Raw genomic sequence first — 19,104 nt, 5'->3', positions numbered from 1 at the left:
TGAGACCACCTGGTTGAACTACAGTCCCTCGACAATCCCATGGGGTGGATCTTATTACGATCCCCATTTTACAGATGATAAAATTGAGGCTTACAAACATGAAATTACGGCCGGGCACAGTGGCTCACGCCTGTAATCCCAGCACTTTAGGAGGCCGAGGTGGGCAGATCACGAGGTCAGGAGATCGAGACCATCCTGGCTAACATGGTGAAACCTCATCTCTACTAAAAATATAAAAAATTAGCCAGGTGTGGTGGCGGGCGCCTGTAGTCCCAGCTACTCGGGAGGCTAAGGCAGGAGAATGGCGTGAGCTCGGGACGCGGAGCTTGCAGTGAGCCGAGCTTGCAGTGAGCTGAGATTGTGCCACTCCAGCCTGGGCGACAGAGAGAGACTCCATCTCAAACAAAAAACATGAAATTACATGCCCCAAATCAAATAGCCAGTAAACAGCCAGCGAAGTGGAATTCAACCCCCAGGTCCAAACCACTGTGCTTCAGGCAACATCAATCCCTTGGGCTGTTGCAACCTGGTCTGTTGCTGGTTTCGGCCCTCGGCCTGGGCCCTCAGAGAGGGCAGGCAGGGGGCAAGGGTGCTGATTAACACAGAACTGACCACAAGGCCAAGCCTGGCACATGGTACAAAGGCCATAAATCCCCATTAAATGACTGAACTGCTGTCTTCCCTCATTTGTCTGCTTCGCAAATTAAAAGCCCATTCCCTGTGATGTGGCCACTGAAGTGGCTGCCATTTAGGCTTGTGCTTTATTGAGTGGGGAGAAGCTGGGGCCCTCAAGACAAAACCAAAAGTCCAATCCTTGGATGGGCCATTGGCTCACTGATGACTCAGACGGCCTTGGCTGCCTGAGCTTTGAATGATGCTCTCAGTCACCATCTTTTTTTTGAGACAAGGTCTTACTCTGTCACCTAGGCTGGAGTACAGTGGTGCAATCACAGCTCACTCCAGCCTTGGCCTCTGGGGCTCAAGTGATCCTCCTGCCTGAGACTCCCAAGCAGCTGGGAGCACAGGTATACACTACCACACCCACTTATTTAAAAAAAAATTTTTTTGTAGAGATGGGGTCTCGTCATGTTGCCCAGGCTGGTGTTAATCTCCTGGGCTCAAGAAATCCTCCTGCCTCGGCCTCTCAAAGTGTTGCAATTACTGGCGTGAGGCACCACGCCCAGCCCCAGTCACTGTCTTTTGATGAGGAATCTGGAAATGGGGGTTAGGGCATAAGACTGGCCCAGAAAGACAAACGGGGCTCATCTTTACTCCTTACATTCTGTTCCATTTGAGATCAGGAGGCACATTCTCCTGGAATATGCTTCATATCATCTCCTGCTCAAAAACCTTCTGGGGTTCCCTATTGTCCTCACACAGAAATCCAAGGCCCCTTGCAAGCGAGCCCCCAAATTTCCTGTCCGATCCCATCCCCTACCCTTGCTCCAAACAAACTCTCTATCCCATACTCTTCGGCTTACTACATACCATATCCACACAAGCCTCACACACTCCTGGCCTCTGCAGCCTTGTTTGTGTCATTCCACCTCCCTATCCATCCTTCTTACCCAAAGCTATTGCAACCCATAGTGACATCTCCTCCCTAAACTTTTTTTTTTTTTCTCTAGATGGAGTCCCACCCTGTCTCCCAGGCTGGAGTGCAGTGGCGCAATCTTGGCCCACCGCAACCTCCGCCTCCCAGGTTCAAGTGATTTTCTTGCCTCAGCCTCCTTAGTAGCTGGGATTACAGGCACACACCACCATGCCTGGGTAATTTGTTTGTATTTTTAGTGGAGACAGGGTTTCACCACATTGGCCAGGCTGGTCATGAACTCCTGACCTCAGGTGATCCGCCCACCTTGGCCTCCTGAAGTGCTGGGATTCCAGGCGTGAGCCACCACTGTATACCCTGGAAGACTTATCAATTGTACCAGGCAGAATGTGACACATAATTTATATTACGCAACAGATATTTACTGAGCACCTACTACATGCTAGGCACTGGGGAACTGGGCGTGGCAGGTCACGGCACAGACGCAGGCTCTGGGATTCTGCAACTTATCAGATGTGCCCTTTAAGACTGGGATGCTCCAATGTTTCTGTTCCCCTCTTGGAGCCTGCCTGGCACACAGTAGGTGCTTAGTTAACGGAGGTGGGCTGATTGTTCCTCAGCAGTTTATCTTCCTCCCAGGCAGGGGAGCCAGCCTCTTCTCAGGTTCTCTGGAACCACACTGAGCTGAGACAGCACTTGTGGTCCATGTGGTCCTGCAGGATGAGTGGGCACCTGGGGAAAAGCCTGCTGTGTGGCCTCAGGGCTCTGGCTTCCCTCTCTGAATTGCAGAGAAGTTTCAAGAATTCAGTGAGAAAATAATGGTCACCCCCAGGGCACAGATGCAAACTTGACAGCTCCTAGAACAGGGCCCAGCACTCAGGAAACATCCCATAAATGGTCACCTCCTTTCCATTCTCTTTCTCTTGCCTTTTAGAGATACTCATGTACCCCATGATGTTCGTGGGAATACTGTGAATGAGGTGTATACAAGGACGGGAATTCAGAATAAATCCCTCAGTCACCCCTGCTAAATGGCTACACTCATAGACCCGAATAAGAGCTGCTGTCCACTCTTAATTCTACTGTCTGTAGAAGCTTTTCCATCTCTAGTTACAACCTAACACCTTACTCACTGTAAAACATTTAGGAGTAATGGAAAATCACAAAGAATACATTTTAAAAGAACTCATCACCCAAAGACAGTATCCTGTCATAGTCCTGCCTGGAATTTTCTCAGGATCAATTCACCTACATCACCATTTTACTGGCTGAAGAATATTTCACTTTTCGGACGCAGCATCTTCCAATTAACCAGTCCCCAAGTGCTGGGACTTTTGGTTGCTGAGGATTTTCTTCACCACTATAATCAATAATATGACAAACACCCCTGAGGCTAAATCAACACATCTCTGCAATTATTCCCGTAAGAGAAATTCCTAGGTATAGAGTCACCAGGTCAAAGGGCTTTGGGATCCAGATGAGCAAGCCAGCTTTGGAAGAAGCTGCCTAACTTCCAAGCCCACAGGCAGCACATGGGGATAGCTGTTGGCACGCTGGAGGGATGCAGTCAGGCCCTGCTGGGGAGTGTTATGTTTTTGCCTTGCAAGGCAAGGTCACCTGATATACTCAGAGGCACAGCACTGTCGACAGAATTCTCCCTGGGATGCAGGGCTGGAAGTGGCCATCTGAGCCCGCTCCCAGCTCCTTCCTGTTTTCAAAGATGTGATGGAACTGGCCATTCCCTAACTTAATGCCCTTCGGAGGTCAGATTCAGAGGCCAGATGCTGGGGACTTAGGGGTTGTTTCTGGTGGAGGACAAGACATCGTTGTCCCAAGCAGCTTGTTGTCCCGAGGCTGCAAGGTGGATGCTGGGCTTGTGCTCGGGTGTGCTAAGCTCAGTGGGAGGCAGAGGAGTGACAGCTTATAGCTAGGGTGGGGATGCAGGGCAGGGCTTGCTGTCTCTGCTCTGCCCAGCTGTGTGGCCTGGCTAAGTGACTCCACCCATCCAAGCCTCAGTTTTCACACTGGAAAAACAAGGACTGTTTTGAGGTATCAAGAGGTAATCTCCGGAAAGTGTTAAGCTCACTGCCTGGCACATAAATGGGTGCCCAGGAGATGGGAACCTTCATAATGGCAGCAACTTTCAGGCCCTCTTTGGAGTCGGGCAGGGGAATGAAGCCTTGGCAAAGGGTTCTTAAAATCCCTGAGAGAGGGGGATCCCCCTCAGGGCTGAGTGACGGAAGAAGGAATTTGCAGGGGCCCCCTAGAAACCAAAAGGTCAAGTCCATCGCTGAGGGTGAAACCAGGGCAGGTGGCAGGGGGGCAGTTTCCAGACCTCTTGCGGATGTCCCTGGGGAGAAATGGTGTCCAACCAAAACATGGTGGCTTCCCTTTATACAACCATCTGTGTGCCCTCCCCCACAGAGGTTTGGGATTCAGGCTCAGGGATCTGAACTCTCCAAGAGTCAGGGATGGATGGGTTTTCTCCCTCCACCGCCTAATGCCAGACTGAGGGTCCTGAGGCCAGCGCTGCTGCCTCCTCTCTCGCCTTCACTGCCATACTGCATCGATCCTCAGTCCTTCAAAGTCTCTTTCTGGAACATTCCTTCCAGCTATGATCAGCTATCTGTTCACCCATGGCGGCAGCTTCCGAGGGACCTCCCCTGGCATCCTTCGCCCTGTATGTTCTTCTCATTCTACTTTCCAAAACTGAATAGGTCCCTGCTCAAAGCCCTTCCACAGCCCCCCACATCCCTCCGGGTAAAGGCTAGGGTTAGGGATAGGGTTACGGCCTGCGGGACCTGCATGGGTGTGGGGCCTGGTGGGCTCAGCAGCTCCTTCAGTGTTGCTTCCCTCCTCCCATACCCCTCCTCTCACCCCCCAGTCCCTCCCACTGGCTCCTCCAGCCCCATTTCCCTCCCCTCACATTCCTCCCTGTCACCTCCAGGCCTGGTGGAGCAGCTACCACCTCCAAGTTACCATTCAGATTTCAACTTTGATGTCCAGGAAGCCTTGCCTGAACTTTCCCACCATCCTACCCTGAGGGCTGGCTCAGGAGGCCCCAGGCTCCCATTGTCCCCTAGACCTCAGGTCTCTACATCTGTGCCATCTGATACAGTAGCCACTAGCCACTTATGACTATTTAAATTTAATTTATATTAGTTGACATTAAATACTAAGAATTCAGTTCCCCTGTGGCATTAGCCATATTTCAAGGGCTCCACAGCCACCCACCATACTGAACAGCATGGAGAATACATTTCTATCACTGTACAAAGCTGTAGTGTACAGCACTGCTGTAGAACTTTCCACAGTATAATAATTATCATTTACCAGTTTCTCAGCAGTCTTCCCTGAACAAACACTGCTTCCAGAGCCAGAACACCTGGACTTGAATCCAGAGACCACCACATAGTAGCTATATGACCTTCGACGAGCTACTTCTCTGTGTCTCAATGTTCAATCAAAGCAGGTTATGGTGAATATAACTGCATTCTCTGCTCTTTAACACAGACCCTCAAATTTGGAGTCATGCAGGGGCTAGGGTTACCTAAGGGAATTCATCTTGTAAATGCAGTTTAAGAAAGCAAGCTGTTAATCAGCACTTTCTCTAGTTAGTATCCTGGTAACCTTGTGTGCATTACAAGTTACTCATGCCTCATCATTCTACCAGAACTTGGCAGGACTTCAAATCACAACACTTGAGCTTAGCCCCAGAGCTACGAGGCCTCAAAATCAAACACACACACACACACACACACACACACACACACACACACACACACACACACACACACACACACACACACACACACACACACACACACACACACACACACACACACACACACACACACACACACACACACACACACACACACACACACACACACACACACGCCTGCAACTCTCTCTCTCTCTCTCTTTTTTTCCCGAGACAGTCTCACTCTGTTGCCCAGGCTGGAGTGCAATAGGGCAATCTCGGCTCACTGCAAGCTCCGCTTCCTGGGTTCAAGTGATTCTCCTGCCTCAGCCTCCCGAATAGCTGGGACTACAGGTGCGTGCCACCAGGCCCAGCTAATTTTTGTATTTTTAGTAGAGACGGGGTTTCACCATGTTGCCCAGGCTGGTCTCGAACTCCTGACCTCATGATCCACCTGCCTTGGCTTCCCAAAGTGCTGGGATTATAGGCATGAGCCACCATACCGGGCCCCTGCAACTCACTTTCTAAAAGTCAGGTTGTTTTATTAGCTTTAAGGCAGGATGTGCTTCCAACTCTGTTTTGCTTCACAGGCTGCTATAAAAAAACACCCTTAGTGACTGCAGGCAGGTGGATAATCTACAAGATACTCTGAAAATACACATGATGAATTAAAAGGCAGGCAGAGAGCTCTGCCTGAATTGGTCTCCATTTATCCAAGTCTCCAATCTCTACCTCCGTTTGGTCATATGTCAAATGAGGTTGACTGAATACTACAATGTACACCTGGATGGACCCCCTGAGTCCATTCAGTCAGCCCTTCCTTTTCAGATGAGAAAATGGAGGCCCAGAAACAGCAACAGCTATGGGCTCTTAGTTCTCCTGGTGAGTGGGAAGCAGAGCTGGGGAGACTGGAACCCAGGCTCTGGGCTCCTTTCCCAGTGCTCCTTCCTGCCACCAACATTCTACCTGCCCTACCTTTTCTATGATGTGTCAGGAGGCTCTCAGAAGGAGGAATAGGTTACAATGCTCTGAAAAACCTCAAGACTTGGCAGGTTTAAAAACCACTTGCCTGGACTGGCTTGCCAAGCCCCAAAGCCACTGGAAGGTGAGAACTCTGGGCCCTTGTCTTGCAGGCAAAGACAAGTGCCTCAGTGGACAGCTTTGGGGAGACAGGCTAACACGTACCCCCTAAAGGCTAAATTAAAACAACCCATAATATATGTCCCCAAATTGAAAATCTGCATAGCCTTAATTCAGTAACTTTCGCTCCAGAAATTTATCTCAAGGAAACCATCAGAGATACCTGCCAAGATCTATGAACATGGACACCGCCCTGCAGGATTAGTTATTATTGCAAAATACTAGAGACAACCTAAATGTTTAATAAGGCAGGGGATGGTGAAATACAATATCCATGCAATGGATAAATACAGCCAAGAAATGGCCAGGCGTGGTGGCTCATGCCTGTAATCCCAGCACTTTGGGAGGCCGAGGTGGGCGGATCACAAGGTCAAGGGATCAAGACCATCCCGGCCAACACGGTGAAACCCCATTTCTACTAAAAATATAAAAATTAGCTGGGCGTGGTGGCGTGCACCTGTAGTCCCAGCTACTTTGGAGGCTGAGGTAAGAGAATCGCTTGAACCCAGGTAGCAGAGGTTGCAATGAGCCGAGATCACACCACTGCACTCCAGCCTGGGTGACAGTGTGAGACTCCATCTCAAAAAAAAAAAAAAATACAGCCAAGGAAAATAATGTCCAGAAGCAATATTTACTGTCACAGAAAGATGTCTGCCATAAACTAGAAAATGTAAAAAAAAAATAAATAAATAAAATAAAAAAAATTTTTTTTGAGACAATGTCTCACTCTATCACCCAGGCTGGAGTGCAGGGACACTGTCAATGGCTCACTGCAGCCTCGACTCCTCAGGCTTAAGCGATCCTCCCATCTTAGCCTCCTGAGTAGCTGGGACTACAGGCATGTGCCACCATGCCTGGCTAATTTTTGTATGTTTTGTAGAGACAAGGTTTCACCGTGTTGCCCAGGCTGGTCTTGAATTCCTGGGCTCAAGCAATCTACCTGCCTCTGCCTCCCAAAGTGCTGGGATTATAGGCCTGAGCCACCATGCCAGGCCAAAAAAATTTTTTTAAGGTAACAAAACAATGTGTGTTGTGACACCAGTTTTATGAAAACAAACACATAAATGGGAGTATATGTACACATCATAAGTTAAGTACCAATCAGAAACAGGCTCTTAGTCAATCTACACCAGAGTTCAGCAAACTTTTTCTATAAAGGGCTAGATAGTAAATATTTGGGGCTTTGTGGTTCATGATGGTCTCTGTTCCAGTTACTCAATTCCGCTGTTGTTAATGCAAAGGCAGCACAAGACTCATAGCTAAATGAGCGTGCATGGCTGTGTCCCAATAAAACTTTATTTACAAAAGAAGCAGCCGGCTAGATTTTGCTTTCAGGCAGTAGTTTGTTGATCTCTGTTCTATAGGGGCTGTTTCATTCATCACAGTACCCCAGCACTTAGAACAACACCTCACCTCTAGTAGTTGTGGAATAAACATTTGTTGGAAAAATATGTTTCTGAGAATAATATTTTTGCAGTGAGTAACCATGAGCTTCTTAAATAGAAAAGGTGACATAGTTACACAGGGGATGAGAAAAAGAGAAAATATTACAGCTGCATGTATTTTGGGGTGTTTGACACATCTGCCTAAGAAAGAACCCCGAGTCAGGGCAGTGCTCGGTGGCACACAGCTGACAGAGCAGTTCTGAGAGATTCCAGAAGTGTGTCCCAATCCCTTCTGCAATTCTATACCCCCAGCTGTGCAGGGAGCGCTGTGGTCATGGGGCCCAGGCCAGCGTGGGGGACACATGCTCTGTCTCAGTGCCCCTGTGGGCCCAGGCAGCTTCTCATCCTGTGTCCAGGCCACACCAATACCATGGCCAAGCAATAACAGTAACAATAATGGCAGGGGCTGACACTCCTGAGCACTGACAATGTGCCAATCATTATGCCATGGAAAGTTCCCAAGAAGCCTATGAAGTAGGAACCATGAGGAATCCATTTCACAGAGGAGGAGACTGAGGCCCAGGGAGTCGATCTGGCATGCCCAAGGTCACATGGTTTGGAAGGGGTGGAGCTGGGATTTGAACCTGAGTTTGCCTGGCACCCAAAGACATCCAAAGACAGCACATTCTCCTGGCTGTGGCTTGACACTGAGGGCTTTCCTGGGTCCTCAATAACCATTTTACAGAGGGGAAAACTGAGGACCAGGCAGTGGGAGGCATGCCCAGCCAGGCCTGAAACCCAGCATCCTGACTCCCTGGCCAGTGCTCTGGTCACCACAGGCCATCCCGAAGTGCATCCACAGGTGCGGTCTCAGTTGGGCCCAGGAAGAGGAGAAGGAGAGGGGCTGGAGGCCAAGGATGGGCCAAGTCCCCCAGTCTGTCCCACATCCACCCTGCACGCCCAGCTGTCAGGACCATCTTTTCAGAAGGTCCAGCAAGGCCTCGGCACACATGCTGCCATCCCTCCAGCGGCTCCCTTCCAGCACTCTGAAGATAAAGCCGGGGTCCTCACTGGGCCCTGTGGGTCCCACTTGACCAGCACTCACTCCTGGCACCCTCATCTCACCCTCTTTCCTCACCTGCTCTGATCTGGCCATGCGATCCTCACACACACAAGGCACCATCGTGCCACAGGCCCCTGTCTGAGCTGTTGGCTCTGCCTAGGATGCTGCCTCCACGGGCCCAGGCCCACTCATCCTTCAGATGGCACGCTGATGTCAGCTCCTCTTAGGGGCTTTCCTGACCGCCAGCGGTCTACGTGGACGTCCTCCCCATCAGAGCCCTGGCCTCAGTTGGTGGTACTGAAATTATTTGTATGACTCGTTGAATGTGTGTCCCTCCCAGCACATGCAGTCTCCGAGGGGGTCGCTGTTTTTTGTCACAATTCTCAGTGCTTAGTTACAGTACCTGGCACATAGTAAGTGCTCAATAAATAGGAAGGAGGGAAGGAGGGAAGAAGGGAAGAAAGAAGGAAAAGGGAAGTTAGGAAGGGAGAAACAGAAGAAAGGGATGGGAGAGGAAGGGAGAGGCAAGGAGGGAAGGGGAGGAGAAGAAGGGGGTCAGACTAGAAGGAACTAGATGGGATATGAGGCTGGGCAGACCCCTCAGGACCCTCTCTCAAAGGTGCCAGCAAAAACCTGCACAGCATCCCCTCCCATGCACTTGGGTCCCAGCTGACAGAGAAGTCAGGATGTATGATGGGCTTCCAGGCAGACCACTGTGTCACCTATGGTTACAGCACAAGCCAAGTCTTGCCCCATCTCCAGCTCTATGTCAGGGGAGGAATGGCGCTTCTTAGGGAAAGCTGTGGGACAGCAGCCACTGACTCCCCCTCAGTGGGCTCCAAGGACAACAATGTAGGTGTGGCCAGGTGTGGCCAGGTGTAGTCAAGTGTGGCTGGATGTGGCTGGGTGTGGTGGCTGAGGCAGGGGGATGGTTCAGGGTCTGGGCTAATCTCCTGGCTGCAGGCTACTCAGGACATGCTGTGGACACTACTCAGTGGGGCAGGAAGGCCTTGAGGTCATCTCTGGGGTTGGTGCAAGCCTGGTGTGGAGGACGGAGAGTAGAAGAGGAGAGGGAGACAGAGACAGGCAGGCAGAGGCAGAGAGAGAAGCAGCAAGGACAGAGACGGGAGCAAGACCCAACCGAAAGAGCAAGCCCAAGACTGAGAAGCACAGAGATGGGCGCAGAGAGACACAGGGCAAGAGTAACAGGGAGGTGGAGGGGCATATGTGCCCAAGCCTCTGAATGAGGGGGCTGGATGGGCCCACCTGGGCTGTGGCTCTGTGGCTCCACCCGCAGGGGCACACCCGTATGCACCTGTGTGCATGCGGCTGAGCTGTACCTCCTGACCCGTTGTCATGAGCACAGGTGCCATCCTCAGCTCTGGCTCCACTCCCTAGATGACCTCAAGCAAGGCCCTGCCCTTCTCTGTGCCTCAGTTTACTCTCTTGGTGATCAATTGTCTGGGACTGGAGGTCTCAGCGGCTCTCTGCAGCTTGATGGCTAACCTCTGCCTGCTGGCTAATGTCCAGTGTTCACAAAACCTTTTGCGTGAACTGTCGGTGTAAAGGGTTTGGCTCATTCCCCTTTAAATGAGCATGTATTCAGATTGTTCACAGTGTTGGCAGTGCACCCACCTAACTAATGATGAAATAATGGGGCTCACTCCTTGGGGCTTCAATAAAACCAGTTTTTATAAACATTCCACAGATATGCTAACAGCCCTTACTGATTAGCAACCTAAACCACAAACTTTTAGGTTGCAGATATGAAATTAACCTATCCTGATGCTCTGACATATTAGAGTTGGGACAGGTTAGCAGTTCTGAGCTAGGGCTCTATGACCGAGCAGACCAGAGCAAATCCAGCTCTGCCACTTGCTAGCTACAACTCAACCTCTCTAGCCTCAACTTCCCCATCTGTAAATGGGAAGCTTGGGGGTGTTGGCAGGATTCTGTCAATCTCTGGAGAGAACTAGCACATGCCTAGCATGTGGTTGGTGCCAAACAGATGCCAGTCCACGTGATGATGTTGGTGTCCACTGTTTAGTTCCCAAACACATCGTTTTAACAAACATCATGACAAGGTGCTAACAGGTTCTGATGAGGCCTGACAGTTCTGTCTTTCAGCTAAGAACCAGAGTGGCTACCTAAATCAGATCCCCCAGTATCTCCCTGGACCTGACGTCCAGGGAGACTAGGACTCCCTCCAAGGGCACCCTGGGGAAGGTCCTACATCGCATAATGATCCACAGCCCCAGCTCTGCAGGGCAGATGAGTCATCCACCGTGGTGTGCAGGCTGCAAAATGATGCCTGTGGCAGAGACATGCTGTCTCCATGGGACAAGCGTTACCCAAAGTGACAGGAACACAAGTTTGCAGCTGGTCTGCAGGAGGCGTATTTGGTTTCCCGGCTGGGAGTGCCTGACAAGGCTCTGAGTGGGGGCTTCCTTGGAGGCTATAAACAGAAACAACAGCTGGGCCCAGGCTCCTGTCGGCCTCAGAGGCAGGGTTCCCCTAGACCCAAGAAGCCCAGTGGGTACCCTAGAGCCTGCGCTGTGGGTACCCTAGAGCCTGCGCTGTGGGTGTCCTAGAGCCTGCGCTGTGGGTGTCCTAGAGCCTGCGCTGTGGGTGTCCTAGAGCCTGCGCTGTGGGTGTCCTAGAGCCTGCGCTGTGGGTGTCCTAGAGCCTGCGCTGTGGGTGTCCTAGAGCCTGCGCTGTGGGTGTCCTAGAGCCTGCGCTGTGGGTGTCCTAGAGCCTGCGCTGTGGGTGTCCTAGAGCCTGCGCTGTGGGTGTCCTAGAGCCTGCGCTTGTGGGTGTCCTAGAGCCTGCGCTGTGGGTGTCAGAGGTGGGCAGGGAGGCAATAAGAATAGTAACAGCCACAAACACCTAAGAAGCGCCAACTGCACACCTGGGACCATGTCAAATTCCTTATGTAGACCATCAAGTTTAATTCTCATAACAGATACTGCTAATATCCCCATTTCACAGATAAGGGAGCTGAGGCTCTGAGACATTAAATAGCAACAATAGCAGACACTTGGATGGCGCTTACTGCATGCTGGGCCGTGACATTTACTCCTCCCAACAATCCGAGGAATCGGGTACTGTTACTATCCCCACTTTCTGCATGAGAAGACCGAGGCACAGAGAGGAAGGAGCTCCATTCAAACCCAGGTGGCTGGGCTTCAAGTTAGTGGCCTGTGATTCCCCACTTTACCAACACCCACTGCAGTTTTACCCAGGAAGTACTCGGTCCAGTGTGTCGGCTGCTGGCAGTATGGCCCGGGGTCTGTTTGGAATGTGTCCCTAAAATGCAGCCCAGGCATCCACTCCCCCAGGAAGCCTCTCCTGGCTGGCCTCATTCCCAGGTGGGTTCTTAGGACTCCCACAGAACCCCCTGTGCTCACCCCATCATAGAAATTATTGGGCTGCACTGTGGTTATCGTTTGACTGTCTTCTCTAAACTGTAAGCTCCCTGACGGCAGGAACTGGGGTCTGTTCGCCCTCAAATGCCAGTGCCAAGTTCAGAGACAGCCACAGTGGACAGGAAGCAAGTGAAGATGGATGGATGGATGGATGGAGTGAATGAACCCATAAATGACTCCCTGCCCCTCTCTAATATCAGAATGACACTGCTATTTACCCAGACCCTCTTGATATATCACAGGACCACCTGCTTTTATATATGTCCTTAAAATTTAATTCTTGTTGCTTTTTAAAACAAATTGTTTTTTTATAAAACACTATGTGGGCTGGGCACGGTGGCTCATGCCTGTAATCCCAGCACTTTGGGAGGCTGAGGTGGGCGGATCACAAGGTCAGGAGATCAAGATCATCCTGCCTAACACAGTGAAACCCCATCTCTACTAAAAATACAAAAAATTAGCCGGGCGTGGTGGCGGGTGCCTGTAGTCCCAGCTACTCGGGAGGCTGAGGCAGGAGAGAGGCGTGAACCTGGGAGGTGTAAGCTGAGATCGTGCCACTGCACTCCAGCCTGGGCAACAGAGTGAGACTCCATCTGAATAAAAAAAAAACAAAACAAAAAGAACAACAACAACAACAACAACAACGATGTGCAGAGTGCTGACAGTGAAACTGGGGTGGCCTGTCTGATACATTTAGGTGCAAAATAGGAGAGACTGATCCTGAGAGAGAAGAAAAATGCCCAAAATAATCAGGGGAGAGGGGAGGGGCACAGAACATTCTAGAAGTACTGTGGCACTCTTGCATGGAGACAGACAAATTTGATGTTCCTTTTAACTCAGAATTTCTGTTAATATAAGCTCTACAGTTCTAAGGTTATGATGAGTCAAGGGAAAAGAGAATTTGGAGTTTTAAAAAATGTATTTAACCTAAATTATAGAACAATTATAATGTAGAACTCTATTTAATTGTTAGAAAGAATAGTTAAAAAGAATGAGGCAGACATAAGTTTACTGACATGGAATGACCTCCAAGATTCACTGTCTAGTGAGTAAAGCAAGGTGCAAAGTAACAGGTGGCAGACCCTGCCATTTGTGAGGGGGGAAAAAAGTAAAGATCAAAATGCACAGAATATCTAAGGACACAAGAAAACTGCAATCATACTTGTCTCTAGGAGAGGAATTGCGTGACTAGAGGACGGGGAGAGATGACTTTTTTTTATTCTACCTCTTTTTGTATTTTGTAACATTTGCGGCTAGTGATATAAAAAGTACATTTTGAAAATGTATAATTATATGTAAGTATATAATTCTTTTACGTTTCCCAGCATCTCCTTTTAATGGAATCTGCTCCCACTGATCCCAACTTGGCTCCTCTTGGAGGGATTCTTAAAACAGACTAAGCCCAATTTGACTTCTTTTTTTGAAACATCACATGTCAAAACATCTCTCTCATAGTTTATTTCAGGCTAGGGCTCAACTTGTCAGCTGACAGAATTGCAGCCTTGCAGCGTACGTGTAAACCTGTTGAGGAGGCAGGGAGCTGGGTGTGTCTCCCCATTGACTGAGGACCCCAAATCCTCCAGCCCAAGGCCTGGTCTCTCTCTCCCTGGCAGGACACTGCCACCAACTCAGCTGTGTTCTGTGGGAATGATGACATTCCAATGTCACAAAGTGGCTTGACCATCCCTGCTACTGGGAGTCCGTCCAGCAGACAGATGCACGCACACACAGATCCACACATACATGTATATACACACAAATGTACATACACAAAACACACACACATAGATGCATACATACAGATGCATACATACATGAATATATACACAAACACGTATACACAAAACACATACACAAACACATGCAGATGCACACATATATGTATATATACACACATGCAAAGACATAAAAACACATACAGATGCACACATACACATATGCACACAAACACATGTAAACATAACACATGCACACAAACACGCACAAATGCACACAAACGTACACAAACCACAAACACATATGCACACATATACACACAAACACACATACACACGAAAATATAAACACAAACAGATGCATACACACAAATACACACATATATGCACACAATTACATATACATAAAAAGCACATACAGGCCAGGCACGGTGGCTCATGCCTGTAATCCCAGGACTTTGGGAAGCCAAGGAGGACAGATCACGAGGTCAGAAGATCAAGACCATCCTGGCTAACATGGTGAAACCCCATCTCTACTAAAAAAATACAAAAAAATTAGCCAGGTGTGATGGTGGGTGCCTGTAGTCCCAGCTACTCGGGAGGCTAAGGCAGGAGAATGGCGTGAACCTGGGAGGTGAGAGCTTGCAGTGAGCTGAGATCGCACCACTGCGCTCCAGCCTGGGTGCTACAGCAAGACTCCATCTCAAAAAAAAAAAAAAAGCACATACACACATACATGCACACAAACAGATACACACAAATACACACATACATATATATATATATACACACACACACACACAAAACTATATACATACACATACACATACACAAATACAAGCACAGGTGCATACATACAAATACACGCATATACAGGCACAGAAAAAATACACATAAACACACATATATACAAATACACACAAGCACAGGTACATAAATACAAATACACACATAGGTATATACACATGCAAATGCATATACACAAAAATATACACATAACCACATGTATAAACACACAGACATGCATACACACAAATACACGATACATATGCACACACAAATGCATATACACAAAAAACACTTTCACACAAACACAAATATACACAAGCACATACACATGCACAAATATACACACACAAACATCTACACCAATGCACACACATACACAAAAAATACAGACAACACAAAAACACATATAAATACATGCACCCAATACACACACACAAACACAGCTGCATACACACAAATATACACAAATGCATACCTACAAAAAACCCCACACAAACACACACATACACATAGAAACAGACACAAATACACATACACACAAAACATATATAATACACACACAAACGCACACACAAAGGAATGGTCCCAGCAGCACTGTTTTTGGTAACAGCAAACACACAACCCAACTGCCCTTCCACAAGAGCACCTGATACCTAAACTATAGCTTATCAGTGCAAGGGAATTAACATGGTGTCCCCATTCAAAACAATGACTGCCTCTTCAGAAGGTAGAAATTGAAGGGCTGATGTGGAAAGATGCTAAAATTATTATGAATAGGTTTAAGAAGAGCAAGGGGCAGAAAATGGCATCTCGAATCGAGGTCCACTGATTAATCAAAGTTTCCTATCCCAAGTATCCAAGGTCCCCTGGGCCTCAGACAGAGTGGGGGAGAGGGCACAGAAGGCCTGAGTGGCAGGTGACAGAGGGCTCTGAGGAGGGTGTGACATGACAGGTGGGGACATCAGGGAAGGCAAAGCAGCCAGAGGGAACAGCCTGGGGAAGTTAAGCGTCTTCTTATTAAGAGCCTACTATTTTGTGTGACTGGACAGCCCCGTCCTATCTGCCCTGCAGAGCAGCCTTGCATGGCTGGCCTGGCAGAGCTGGGGCCTATAGGAAGCTCAGCATGAATGGAGTCTCTCTTCCTCTGGAATTGGGGACCTTGCAGCAGGGGTGAGGGGGTGCCTGGAACCTCAGGCTGTCAACCAGCAAGGAGAGTCCTTTGTTGATGAACACCCCACCCCAGGGAAAGGGGGAAAACCAGTCGGGCTGACATTCCATTGCCTGAGACAGAGCCAAGGGCTCTGTTTCCTTCTGGTGCTCAGCCCAGCCTGTGGCTTTGTTCAAAGACTCTGCCCAGGCCTAGAGTGCTGTCTGTTCTAACTCACAGCTAGCTCCACCCACCCCATTTCCCAATCCACCCCACGGTAAGCCAGAGGCCCTGGAAAACACCCAAGTGGATGGTATGTCTTTGGCCAACCCTTAACAATGCCCAAGTCAGGACAGAACGACCTCCTGCAGTGGTTCCTGTCTGTCCTGAGGAGGAACGAGCAAGTGATTATCTGCGCATCACATGGGTGTTAGGTCCTAAGTTGATCAGAGCAATCTGGTGAGCTCTCTGGAAGCCCCAACTGTGAGCCCCGAGACACAGGGACCAGGGCCGTTGAAGGCAGCTTATCAGCTGGCTGCAAAGCTGGTGCAAGTGGAGAACCCAGAGGCCAGTTCAGGCAGACACAGTGCCTGGATCAAAGCCCCCAAATAAAACAACAAACCCACTGCATAGGCAGGCTTTCAAGTACGTAGGGAAGCCCTGGACATCCTTGGAGCCGGACCTTACTTGGCTGACTGAGAAGTCACACCTAGACTTCCTCCTCCCTGATACCTCTCTGTACCTCCCAAGAATGCCTGAGGCAGCGAAGAAAAGAAGTAGTCTCTTGGCCCTGAGGTGCTAGGATGTCAGCTGCAGACCTTGAAGGTCACAGGATTCATGGAAGAGACACCAGGTTAGCAGGCGCCTTGGGGTGAGGCAGACCCGGGCTCCAATCCTGGCTCCCCGGCACTTAGAAGCTTGTGCAGCCTTGGGCAAGGACTGCACTTCTCTGATTCGTCAAGGCTCCCAAAGGCCTCTGGGATGCTGCAGCCAGGATGCTCTGTGGCAGAAGGGCCCATTTCTCAATGTAGGGCAACATCCAAGTGCCCAGGACTCTAGGCGTTTGGGTTCTTCCTGGGCGAGCACACACTGTGGGGCAGGTGCCCAGCAACGCACTTGACTATGCCAGCCCCCAAAGGGGCCTCTCATAAACACCATGAGGCGGGTTCTACTGTCACAGCTCCACCAGCCCCAGTCACAAACCCAGGGGCCAGGTATGTCTCCAACTCAGGACTTTTCAGGTTTTAGAAAGGCAACGCATGGGTATATTGCATATTGTGAGATTCCCCCAGTGAGGTCTAGGATTGGGTGTCCCAACCATGGCACTACGGACATGTGGTGGGGGCTGTCCTGTGCAATGTGGGATCCCTGGACTCCAGCCACCAATGTCAGTAGCACCCCATTCCATCGCGACAACCAAAAATGTCTCCAGACAAGGCCAAATGTTCTGGGGGCAAAGGCACCCCAGGTTGAGAACTACTGGTCTAGTTGGTGCAGTCTCAACAGGAGTGGTATTATCCCCAAGCGGGGAAAATTGTTTCTTGGGGGATGTGTGGGAAAAATATCTTTCAGTGTATAATGCACAGATATGCATATGGTACATACACAGATATACAATGTATCTGTGGCAGTACAGATATACTATTGATATACTATACTATGTGGTAGTACAGTTACTGGGAAGGCAACTAGGGAAAAAATGTTTAGAAAGGCCCCTTGGGGGATGATAAATGAAAACAAGGTTCATAAACATGTGAGTAGGACAACACTCCACAAGCAAACAAGTTAATATTTCATGATACACAGGAAGAGCCCCACCACGTGGCATAAAAAAAAAATCAGGAATAAAAATATAAAAATTAGGTGAGGTATGGTGGCTCACACCTATAATCCCAGCACTTTGGGAGGCCAAGGCGAGTGGATCACCTGAGGTCAGGAGTTCGAGACCAGCCTGGCCAACATGGTGAAACCCCCCGTCTCCACTAAAAATACAAACATTGGCTGGGTGTGGTGGCATGCGCCTGTAATCCCAGCTACTCAGGAGGCTGAGGCAGGAGAATCGCTTGAACTCAGGAGGTGGAGGTTGCAGTTAGCCAAGATTGCGCCACTGCATTCCAGCCTGGGTGACAGAGCAACTCACCCAGGTGCATTGGTACAGGGGCAAGTTTTGCTCAAATGAGAGCTTTTTGAATTTCAGAAGGGTAGATCGGGGACTGCAAACCTCATGTAGCATTTATATAGGAGAAAACTGAGGCTCAGAGAAATTAGGCAACTAGTCAGTGTATGTTCCTCTGTACATGCATGTGTCTGTGTGCCTGCACATATGTGTTTGTGTGTACACATGTGCTCACAGCAAGGTTTAGCTGACATGGGAGTGATTTAATCACCTCACACACACATGTAAATGGCCATGACAATGGACTTCTAAACCCACTCAGCAATATGCAGCACAGCCTTAAAACTGCATATGGGCTTGGCCTGGGTCCCAGTCACCCTACTGCTAAAAGTTATTCTGATTACGCAGGTGTGTGAGAATGAATACTCAGTAATGTTCACTGCAGCATTATTTATAAGACAGAAAAACTGGAAGCAATCTAAGTATCCAAAAATCATTCAGGGCCTGACGAAATAAAGTGGGCGTAACCTGAAAAATAGAATATAGTGTAGCTATTGAAAATGAGGCTGCTGGTCTATATTCACTGACACAGGAAGTCAGTCAAAGCAGGGAAAATGAACGGACACTAGCTACAAAAGAGTCCATGTCGTTGGGAGGCTGAGGCGGGCGGATCACTTAAGGCCAGGAGTTCAGGAGCAGTCTGGCCAATATAACAAAACCCAGTTTCTAATAAAAATACAAAAACTAGCTGGGCATGGTGGCTCACATCTGTAGTCCCAGCATCTCAGGAGGCTGAGGCATCAGAACTGCTTGAACCTGAAAGGCGGAGGCTGTAGTGAGTCAAGATAGCACCATCACACTCCTGCCTGGGCAACAGAGCAAGACCTGTCTCAAAAAGAAAAAAAGAGTTGGCCACGTGTGGTGGCTCACACCTATAATCCCAGCACTTTGGGAAGCCGGGGAGGCCAAGGTGGAAAGATCCCTTGAGGCCAGGAGTTGGAGAGTAGCCTGGCCAACATGGTGAAACCCATCTCTACTAAAAATGCAAAAATTAGCCAGGTGTGGTGGT

The 19,104-nt window shown here is 49.2% G+C and overlaps 1 protein-coding gene across 6 annotated transcripts in view; it reads right to left on the bottom strand.

Annotated features, from left to right (window-relative positions):
- The window catches only part of KIAA1671 (KIAA1671 ortholog), a 241,817-nt gene that overhangs the window by 25,141 nt on the left and 197,572 nt on the right, over positions 1 to 19,104 (bottom strand). The window lies entirely within an intron of this gene.

This window comes from Pongo abelii, chromosome 23 (genome assembly GCF_028885655.2).
Source record: "Pongo abelii isolate AG06213 chromosome 23, NHGRI_mPonAbe1-v2.0_pri, whole genome shotgun sequence".
Lineage (NCBI taxonomy): Eukaryota > Metazoa > Chordata > Mammalia > Primates > Hominidae > Pongo > Pongo abelii.
This window is presented reverse-complemented; position numbering and strand designations above follow the sequence as displayed.